This window comes from Mixophyes fleayi, chromosome 1 (assembly GCF_038048845.1).
Source record: "Mixophyes fleayi isolate aMixFle1 chromosome 1, aMixFle1.hap1, whole genome shotgun sequence".
Classification (NCBI taxonomy): Eukaryota; Metazoa; Chordata; class Amphibia; order Anura; family Limnodynastidae; genus Mixophyes; species Mixophyes fleayi.
The window spans coordinates 312059827-312071332 of NC_134402.1; positions in this window are offsets into that span (position 1 = coordinate 312059827).

Here is an 11506-nt window from a genome sequence, read left to right on the forward strand (position 1 = left end):
TGGGAGTGTAGGGAAATATGCTATAGACAGGTACAGATATTAAATGGTTATATTTCAGTTGATATACAGTACAGTATACACAAAGGGGTACAGCAAAATGTGAGTAAATTACTCTTAAAAAAGTAGGAAATAATTACTTAATTCCACTCATATGCTGAGCTGTACACATCTAAAGATGTGTCCACCTTCACATTAGTAGCATATGGACCTGGTTTACGACAAGTCATCATATCACAGAGTATTTTTCTACTCCCCTATAGCAGATGCAAAATATGTTCGTCATAATAGGCGTATATGCGTGTCTCTGCGAGTCTGCATGAGCCTCATTTATGCAAACCCGCCTTTACCGTGCTCATCCAATATTTCAATAATAACACCCTTCCGTCTGTCATCCCAGCCCTCTAGACACAGGCAGACGTAAGCCAAAATAACGAAAGTCCGCATACATGTATACACATGCTCAGAACGATTTTGCGCAAGATTTCCTTTTTTCAAATTCCATTCACTTACATTACTATTACATTTTCCATCCCAGCAATTCTAAATTTCCACTTTGGCCATTATATATATTTATATATATATATATATATATATATATATATATATATATATATATATATATAGTGATGTGCGTGTGTGTATGTGTGTCTGTGTGTATACATAGGGCGCACAATTAGTATAGTTGTAGCAAATTGAAATTTGGGCAGTCGCTGCAACATTTTGGACCTATGTATTGGTGGCTTAAAAGATCAACTGAAAGCCGCCCTCTACAATAATATATAAAACTATACAAATTAGGGTTTAATCCACTTGCCAATTATATAGATAATTTGATACATTCCCCTCAGTTCATAATATTGTTACTAGAGATGTGTGCAGAACCCTTGTTGTTTGGTTTTTGTTTTGGATTTCATTGTAAAATGTGAAGAACAGGTAAAATCATGTAACTTTAAGCTGTTTTAGTTCCTACATTAGAATATATATAATTAACATTAATTCACAGTCTATTTTCTAATCACCTCCTCACAACTGTCAACATTTTGAACAAAATGAGTGACAGAGCAGCGGCACAAATACATGGCAGTTGAATAAATGATGCAATCCCTATTAAACATAGTGACACAGCAGTTGCAGGCATGATGGCAGTTTAATAAAGTAAAGGACACCTTTAAAATATACAGGCAGACCACTGGCTGAAAGGATGGTCATTTTAGAAAAGAAAATATCCAAAGGTGGGCCAACCCTGCAACTGAAATAGTTTTTGAAAACCGTACTATTTCATTCTCAGTATTATACAGCATGTGTGACATGGAGAAGGATAACAGCTGCACTAAGGTACTTAGAAAAAAGAAGATAGACCACGGTGGGCCTCACATAGAACTGAAACTGTTTGAGAAAGACTATGGGCGTATTTATGATTCTGAACATTAAACAGCATGTTTGACACATTAGAGATGAACAGCAGCAGCAGTAATAAAAGCTCATTAGACAGATAAGAGCAACATAAATAGACTTTTTAGAAAAGAAGATAGACCAAGGTGGGCCTAACTCAGAAGTGAAATGGTTTGTAAAAGACAATGAACGTATATGTTATTCTCAACGTTAGACAGCATGTATGACACATTGAGGAGGAACAGCAGCGGCCACAATAAATTAAAATTTTAAAAAAGAAAACACACCAAGGCGGCCAAAGCCCATAAAATCGAATGGGTTCTCCAGTATGCTGGAGTAAGGTAACATGCCCCCCCCCCCCCATCTCATGGCCTGATGTGTAGGTCTTGATGGTTTGTTGTTGTTCCTCCAGTAGCTGAAGAATATAAAGAATGGAATTCCATCTCGTTACTACCTATTGCTTCAGTTGCTGGCATGGCAGGTCATATATATTTTTTAAGCTGCTGCAATTATCTACATGCAGTTGCTGAATGCTAAAAATTACAAGAAATGTTACTGCCCACAGTCAGCATTTTCTGCACCAACCTCAAATTTTCTAGAAATTCTAAACAACCAAGTTTGTTGTTTATGTAAAGCATGGTAAGTGTTAAAATTCACCCAGTCATAATGCATACACAATGTTCACTCCATTATCGGCAACGAAGAATCCTGAGGAGAGTATTATTGGGGTGATTCATTTTGGTATGAAATTCCTGACTTTTCCAACAAATTGACACTGGTATGTTTCTTAGTAAAACCAGTGAATCAGAGAGTAGCTTTCCTGTGTTTGAGCGATACACAATAACTTCCTGCATGTCGGAACAAAGGTGCCGACTGCGGATGGCGGGATACACCCCTCAACTTGTGAACGTCCCACCGGAATTGAGACAGTTGAGAGGTGTGTTATGAATCCTTTATTTCTATAGTGTAAGAATATTCTCCAGGGAACAGGGATCCTATATTTACAAAGTTTGATCTACAAGCAAGAGTTATGTTGAATGATTTCCTAAGGAAAGGATATCCTAAAGATCTTCTTGATAGAACATTTAATGAAGTTAGAGAATTGGAAAGAGAGGTACTTCTAAAAAGAAAAGACCCTGATCAGCAGGAGTTTTGTGAGAAAAAAGAGGGGGATTCATCAGCTTTTGTTGCTTTCATTTGGAAATATAACAATCAATCAGGAGCCATCAAGAGAATTATTAAGAAGAACTATGGTATTCTCCAACAAGATAGTTCACTTAGAAAATTATTACCCACTAACCCTAGAGTGATTTTTAAGAGAAATATTAACTTGAAAAATATCCTTGCACCGAGTTTTATTAGGGACACATCTAAAAAGATGGTACAACCAACAAACATTTCCAGTTGGATTCCAACACGTTTAGAGGGTTGTTATAGATGTGGGCTGAAGAAATGTACAACATGTCGATTTATAAATAACAAACTGACAGAATTTAGGTGTGGAGATAAAGGATATAAAATCAGGGGTCTAATTAATTGCTCCACATGTTTTGTTATATATATTCTCAAGTGTAGTTGTGACTTAATCTATGTGGGTAGAACCACAAGAGCCCTTAAAGTAAGATTTATGGAACATCGGAGAAACATTCTGAATCGTATAAGTAATCATAGTGTTTCACGTCATTTTGATCAAGTGCATAATGGTAGAGATGAAGGTCTCACGGTTTGTGGGATTGAACATATTACACATACTGCAAGGGGGGGCGACCGTTTTAAACGGTTATGCACACAAGAGGTGTTTTGGATACATCAGCTGAACGCCCTAAGTCCTGTAGGTTTGAACGAAGCTCTTGAGTTGAATGACGTCCTTTCGTAACACTTATCTGTCTAGCTTAGGTCTTTTAGTCTGGGTTCGTTTTTGGGCAAAAAATCTTTTTGTATGCATAGGTATCTTCGGATACTATAGGTGGAAGACCACCTTGTATTAGACATCAATTTGGATTTAAGTTAGTAATATCCCTCAGTGATTATGAGGAGAATATAAGATCAAAGTGGTCATAAGTATCGATATATTGTTCTGTGTCTCCTATGTAGTCTGCTTCGGTATTAGAAGTCTAAATATATGTACTCCCGTTTATGGGTTTAATATATATACATGGATTTTTAATTTTTAATATTAATTTTTATGTGTAATTCTATAGATATGTTTTCAGTGGTTATACTGCAGACTAAAATAGGATTAAAATCTTTCTATTTTTGTAACAAGAATCTGACATCTATATTAGATCATGAAAGATTTCGATCACTAATGGAGTAAACAATTAACTTGATTGTATTTAAGAACAAACCAAAGGAAACTGTCTAGTACCTCTGATGAAATCACCATCTGGTGATGAAACGCGTCAGTTCACGTGACCAGCTGAACTAACTCACTCGAGAAGTGTCTATTGAGCGGTGTGCTGTTAGCAACGAGAGACCGGGGTGTCTCCAACTTTTTACTATCCTGGATGTGTTCTAATATCAACATTTATTAGACCGGGACCGACCTTTTATTTCTAAGGAGGTTTTCGACTGAGACATCTGAGACATCTGAATTCCAACCGTCCGATGGTGAAGCATTTACACAACCCATAGGAACTATTCCGGGAATCCATTATAACACGGTATCGTACTGCTTGTTTGCTAAATACCGGATAAAGTGGTTAAACCTATCTTATCTTTAGCGATTGATTCGCCTATCCAGGAACCCTTTGTTTGGGTTTGATGCAGTGGAGACTCTACTGATTCTAATAGTTTATACATCGGATGAATTGCAGTAACATCTATGTGTCTCATATATCACTAACTTTCATCTTGGTGAGTTATTTCAGCCAGTTGTATAGATCAACCATTACACTGGCTAGTCTGCGTTTTTGGTTGATTCGTTTATAAAGAATCACTATCGGTCTACCAGGCACACTTGCTACATAGACTTCAGGAGGGTTTCATTTGATGAACATTATCAGCTCGAGTCCCATTATCTGAGACATTTTTTGATATAGAGTCTTTCTGGGAGTGATATATTGGCCAATATATATTTTCTAATAACTCCGTGTTGGACCATCATCGATTATTGACTCATTAGAGCACTGTTATTTTTGTATCAGCTGGTCATCTTAGGATAAATGTGTTATCCGTTTTTTATACATGCTTATTAAATGTTATTTTTATATTAATCCATGTGTTATTGGTGAGGAATTGCCGAATCACACTCAGCGCTGATTGTTTTAGTTTGTATTATCCTATATTTTCTGTAGTGCACGGATATGGTCCAGGGATCCTATATTTTCTGTAGTGCAAAGAGATGCTCGTGTTCAGGAGTGGAGGTAAGATCCAAGAGTGCTGGAGTACCAAATCTAGGCCCAGCAACCCTTGCATCCATGTGTTCAAGATGATGCCATTGCATACATGTAGACGTTTCTGCTGGGTAACTCTATTATGCATGTGCGACCTAAGTTGACCTACAAAATGGAACTGTGCATGCACCATTGCTTTGTTTGAATATAGCACTTTTTAATGTGAAAAAGATTTTAAATATGTTTTCCACTGCATATGCACAAGTCAGTTATACCTTATAATCCAAGTTCAGCTGCCCCTGCGCTATTTTATTGATAAATTGCAGTGATAAGGGATCTTTTATCACTGCAATAAGTGGTGATAAAATATCAGCCTTATCTCTGGAGAACTGAATGTGTCATGAAAATATTTGATGACATTATTTGTTGTAATGTAAAAATAAATGTAATGCAAAAAATTTAACTATATTCTGTATATGATGGTGTTATGCCATTTACATCCTAAGAGTAAATGGTTAGATAGTACCTATTAGGAGAATAGAAAAGGTTGAATATACATTAAGTAAAGCAAAACATGTATCAAGATTATTGCCAGAGGATGGAAGTGAAGGCTTGGACAGTATCTCTACTGTTTTGTATTTCCACGAAAAAAAATGTGTACAATGTCCAGACCAACAAAGGGTCATGTGACATTACATATATGATTTTAAGATTCACATATACAGTATGATGCCCACCATGGTCTTATGGTAAAATCCATTGACTTAAAATGATTATTAGAGGATATTTACTATGCTGATTCAGCCGGTTGATTCATTTGATTCAAGGGTGATTATCAAGATACTTTATGAGCAAAATCAATTTAATAAACAATTCAACATTTGGGTAACATTTTTATTATTTATAAAAAAATATATATATTTATTGAGCAACATATTCTGAATGGATGATATATAATTCATTTTGCAGCTTTTTTCTTTCTTTATAGATTGTAGGCTAGCGAGCAGGGTTCTCTTACCTCTCTGTATGTATTACCCAGTGTTGTTTTATTAATGTTTGTTCCCAATTGTAAAGCGCTACAGAATTAGCTGGCGCTATATAAATATATGTTGATGATGATGATGATGATGATGATCTATAGATTGTAAGCTTGCAAGCAGGGCCCTCTTACCTCTATGTCTGTCTGTAATACCCAATGTCATTTTATTACTGTTTCCAACTTTAAAGTGCTACAGAATATGCTGGTTCTATATAAATATATGTTATTAATAATTAGAGATGGGCGGGTCCGGTTCCCCGAGAACCGAACCCACCCGAACTTTGGGTATCCGAGTACTGAGCTGAGTAGCTCGGTACTCTCCCGCCCGTTCCGAATCCAAATCGAGGCCGGACGTCATTGTGACGTTGCAGGATCTCGGGGTTCGGTTCTTGTGATACTTCAACGTTATAAATACACGCCTCAACAGCAATCCATCGCCATTTGACAGAGGGAGAGAGCAGGGTGTAGTCACAGGCTGATTAGAGCAGGGACAGAGAATCCAATATCCTTCTTGCAATTGCTCTAACAAAAATCACTAGAGAAGAGAGGAGGATAGAGGTTTATTATTTTTTTGTTAATATTTGGCACTCCCCAGTGCTTTTGGGGTGTCCCCCATAATTGTGCATAAATATTTCTGTCTGTCAAAAGTCATATCTGTCAGCAGTATCTACCAACTAATTTTTAGCACTCCTCAGTGCTTTTGGGGTGTCCTCCCTAATTGTGCATAAATATTTCTGTCTGTCAAAAGTTATATCTGTCAGCAGTATCTACCAACTAATTTTTAGCACTCCCCAGTGCTTTTGGGGTGTCCTCCATAATTGTGCATAAATATTTCTGGCTGTCAAAAGTCATATCTGTCAGCAGTATCTACCAACTAATTTTTAGCACTCCTCAGTGCTTTGCGCTCAAATTGGATTCAAAGCAGTCCACATATGATCAGAATGAGAAACCAGGTTCTGTCACCAGTCCTGATGTTAGTATTCCCAGTACGTCATCTGGCCAAGGCGATGTCAAACAACAGAGTGTTTCCAAATCAGTGCAAAAAACAAAAAACAAAAAAAAATTTACTGGATTGAAGCGAAAAAGAAGTGTAACTGAGCAAAAGTTAAGTGCTGATAAAAAAAAAAAATTGCAAACATGCCATTCTACACACGCAGTGGCAAAGAGAGAATGAGGTCTTCACCTTTAGCTATTAGTGGCAGATCCCAAAAAGTTACCCAGCCTACAATTGGTGCACAACTACTGTTATGCGTCAAAGCCGAGCTGCAAGATAACAGTAAGGCATTAGAGGAGAATGTTTTCTCTGATTCACAAATTACAACAATCCCTGTGGAGAGTCCATCCAACAGTGGGATGTCTAATCGTGAGCATTCTGCGGATGTGTGCCTTAATAGCCCGAGTGTAGTCGGTGATACCCAAATTGAGGATGCCACTTTGGAATTAGAAGAGGATGAGGGGGAGATTTGTGTAGGCGACGAGGGCGCTAATGAGGATGTTGATGAGGATGAGGTTGTTTGTGTAAGTCCTGCACCAGTGGCAGCAGTTCTGGCACGTGACAAGAAAAAGGCCATTGTCATGCCTGGGCATAAAACAAAAAAATCCACTTCTTATGTGTGGAATTATTTCTACCCAAATCCAGACAATTGTATAGCCATTTGTAGTGTATGTCAAGCCACAGTCAGTCGAGGGAGGGACCTTAACCATCTTGGAACCTCGTCTATGTTACGCCATTTAACGAGAGTTCATGGCAAAGTGTTGGGAAAAGCTGAAAGTTCTTCCCAAAAAAATACAAGCACTCCATCATCAGCTAAGACCCTCCGCTCACCGACATCCCGACGGCTACAAAATACACCCACCACACCATCCTCATCAATATCCTCAGTAGCGCTCAGAGTTAGCCTGGCATCCCACTTAAGGCTGGATGACTCCTGCACTATTATTGATTCCTCTGAAGAAAGCGTTAGTCCCACTGCTGCTGCTGTTGCTGCTGCTGGGGGTGAATCGTCATCCCAGAGGTAGGTCAAGAAAATGAGCAGTCCTACATTTCAGCAATTAACTGTGAAACAATCATTTGCAAGGGGAAGCAAATATGACAGCAGTCACCCAGTCGCCAAGCGAATCACAGACGCCATGGCTGCAATGTTAGTGTTAGATCTGCGTCCAATCTCCACAATAAACGCAGCTTGTTTTTCACAGTTAATTGAGGTTTTGTGTCCGCGTTACAGAATTCCATCGCGACACCATTTCTCCCGTAAAGCAATTCCACAACTATAGCAAAAAGTGTGTAAAAATGTAGAGATTGCGCTGAAAAATGCCATTCTGCCCACTGTCCACTTAACCACAGATATGTGGACAAGTGGAAGTGGCCAAACCAAAGACTATATGACTGTGACAGCCCACTGGGTTGGTCATTCACCTTCACCAGCAGGAACAGCAGCAGCATGTACACCACTACGTAACATTTGTCACAGGCAGGCCACTCTTTGTATCACCGGCTTCACTAACAGGCATACGGCTGACAATTTGTTACGCAAACTGAGAGATGTGATTGATACATGGATTATACCACTTGGACTCTCCCCAGGGTATGTCATTTATGATAACGCCAACAATATAGTGCGAGCATTACAGCTGGGTGATTTCCAACACATTCCCTGTTTTGCTCACACCATCAACTTGGTGGTGCAGAGCTTCCTACGAAATAACCGTGAGGTGCAGGAGATGCTTTCGGTGGCCCATAAAAATTCAGGCCATTTCAGATATTCAGCCACAGCATGTAGGAGGTTACAGCAGCTCCAAGAGCAGTTTAACTTGCCCTGCCACCAACTTAAGCAAGAGGTGATAACTAGGTGGAATTCCACCCTGTACATGCTTCAGAGGATGGAGGAACAGCGCAAAGCCATCCAAGCGTATTGCACAAGCCATAACATTGGAAAAGGAGGAGGGATGTATTTCACTCTTGCACAGTGGGGAATCCTTTCAGTCCTGTGCAAGGTGCTGAAACCATTTGAAGTTGTGACGTGTGAGGTGAGTGCACACTCTGCTAGTTTGAGCCAAGTCATTCCTTTAATTAGACTATTGGAAAAGCAGCTTGAGAAAATGAAGAAGGAGCTAAAAGCAAGCAATTCAGCAAAGTATGTTGGTCTTGTCAATCAAGTACTTAATTCGCTTCACAATGATCCTCGAGTTATTAAGATCTTGAACTCGGATCAGTACGTTTTGGCCACTGTGCTTGATTCAAGGTTTAAAACCTACATTGAGTCTTTACTTGTAAATGAGCGAGATGTGAACTTTTGCAAGGAGCTATTGCTCAGCAAGTTGTCAGCTGAACTGGGCCTCGACTTAACGACGTGTCCTCCTTCACTTTCTCAAGCTGCTGCTGCTCGTAAAAAATTAAATTTCCAAAAAAGAAGCAGGGAAGACGCAGGGGCAGACCAGAACAATTTAACATCTGGGCTGGTTTGAAGGATTTTTCAAAAAAATGTGTCACTTTGCCCATAACTCCATCCAATACGAGTATAAACATGCAGATGGTGGAGAATTACTTTCAAGAGGTAGTTGATATGGAAATGTCAGACAGTCCCTTTCCTTACTGGGAAGAAAAGCAGGCAATTTGGAAACCCATGTACAAACTTGCTTCGCAATACCTAAGCTGCCCACCCTCCAGTGTGTACTCTGAACGAGTGTTCAGCACAGCAGGGAACTTAGTCAGTGATCGCCGTAGAAGGTTACTTCCCAAAAATGTGGAGAAAATGATACTACATCTTCCACGAGGAAGGCCTTCACCATACAAGACATCCAAGCACTGACTGTTCTCTAATGGCGGATTCAAGCGGCGATGAATTGATAGTCTGTGATGATGACGAACTTACTGATGAGGGTGAGGATGAAGCTGAAGATGATGACGATAACATTTTTTAAAACTTTCTATGTAAGTGTAGGGTGCAATCTACCCCCAAAGAGGAAAGGGACTTGTGGCATTTCCATATCACGTACCGTCTTGAAAGGCTGCTGTTTGGGCAATTTATCCTTAAGGGTAGGATGTCATAGACAGAGTGACCCCAAACTGCCTTTGTCCATTTCTCTTAATATTGTACAGTCTATAACGGCTAAATTTTTGGGTATTTTATACAAGTGGAGGGGAGCCTAGAGAGACAGAAAACAAACTGGCTTTCTCCATGTCAATTAATATTGTACAGTCTATAACGGCTGAATTTTTTGGCTTTTTTCAACAAGTGGAGGGGGGCCTAGAGAGACAGAAAACAAACTGCCTTTTTCCATTTCTTTACATATTTAACTATAAGTGTAGGGTGTAATATACATCCAAAGACGATGGCTGCATTGCCAATATGCATAGATGGAGAGGAAGACAATCTGTTTTGTGTGTAGAATAAATGAAGGCCTACCAACGAACAACTAAACTGTTTTTTGGATGATTTATTACCTCTACAATTAGATTACTTATCTCTAAAACAGTTGGAGCACTAAATTGGGTTATTTTAGGCCCAAAAACATTGATTTTCCAACAAAATAGCAAAACAAAACCAAACGAAACCAAAACCAAAACCAAAACACGCAATGGCGGTTTTGCAAAACCAAAGCCAAAACACGACGGAAATCCAGATCCAAAACCGAATCCAAAACACGGGGGTCAGTGACCATCTCTATTATTAATAATAATAATAATAATAATAATAATAATAATAACAACACTGTTTACAATTAGTATATATATTAGTTGGCCCTTTTCAAAACTAATATGGTAATACTAATATGGTGCACTTCATTACTCTTGTGGGATGAAGTTGTGTTTGCAAAGTTTGTGTTGGTGTATGATCACTTCTTGCACAGGTCTCCCTATAAGTCATCACACTGTGCCTCCACTGCACAGAGATACAATGCAGAGTCACTCACACTGGGGTTACTGATGTGCAGAGTACATTGGCTGTTCTTCTCCTGCAGCACAGCTGTGAATTTTCCTTCTGATCTTGTCTTCTCAGAAAAAGTAATTATAAGTTGAACAGGGCTTTCTCCTGGGTTCTGCCTGTACCATCTTAAGTTATTGAACGTGTTCACTTTATAACTACAAAATAGTTTAACAGGTTCCCCATCTGCCACAGTGACTGTCTGATTCTGGTAATAGACTAAATCCTGAGACTTCACAACTGCAAAACAAGAAAATATGACACCAAATTAACATGCTGAACATCAAAATAAACGCAGGAGAAAAGTAAACATTTTGTTCAAGCCTTATTAAATTATATCTATACTGTGATAGGTATACTTACAGGCAGTCCATAATATATCCAGCAAAATCCAGCTCCACACAGGGTGCATTGTCATACCTGTGCTGACTGTAAGACCCTCAGCAGATGTATATGATGTGTGTTCTACATGTAGGTTCTATAATAAGTGACTCACTACATGATAAAGCATCGCACATGATCAGCTTCTGTCATTTCAAAGTTCTTGTTATGCTAAACAATATATAGTATAGAAGGGCACAGTGCTGCCATCTTGTGGCATAGAATAATCAATAAAGAGTCTAAATGAAATATGTTAGTGTGCATTCTCCATAAGATCTTGTCACAGGACGATATTTGCGGTACTGCAATATTCCTGAAGTTAACAAATGAAATAAGACTTCTATGATAAGGAGCTTTTTTTTATAATTATTCCTCTCAGTTCTCCATCGTGTAATCCTGAAAGAAAAAATTGTATCTTTTGGTTTCTAAAGATG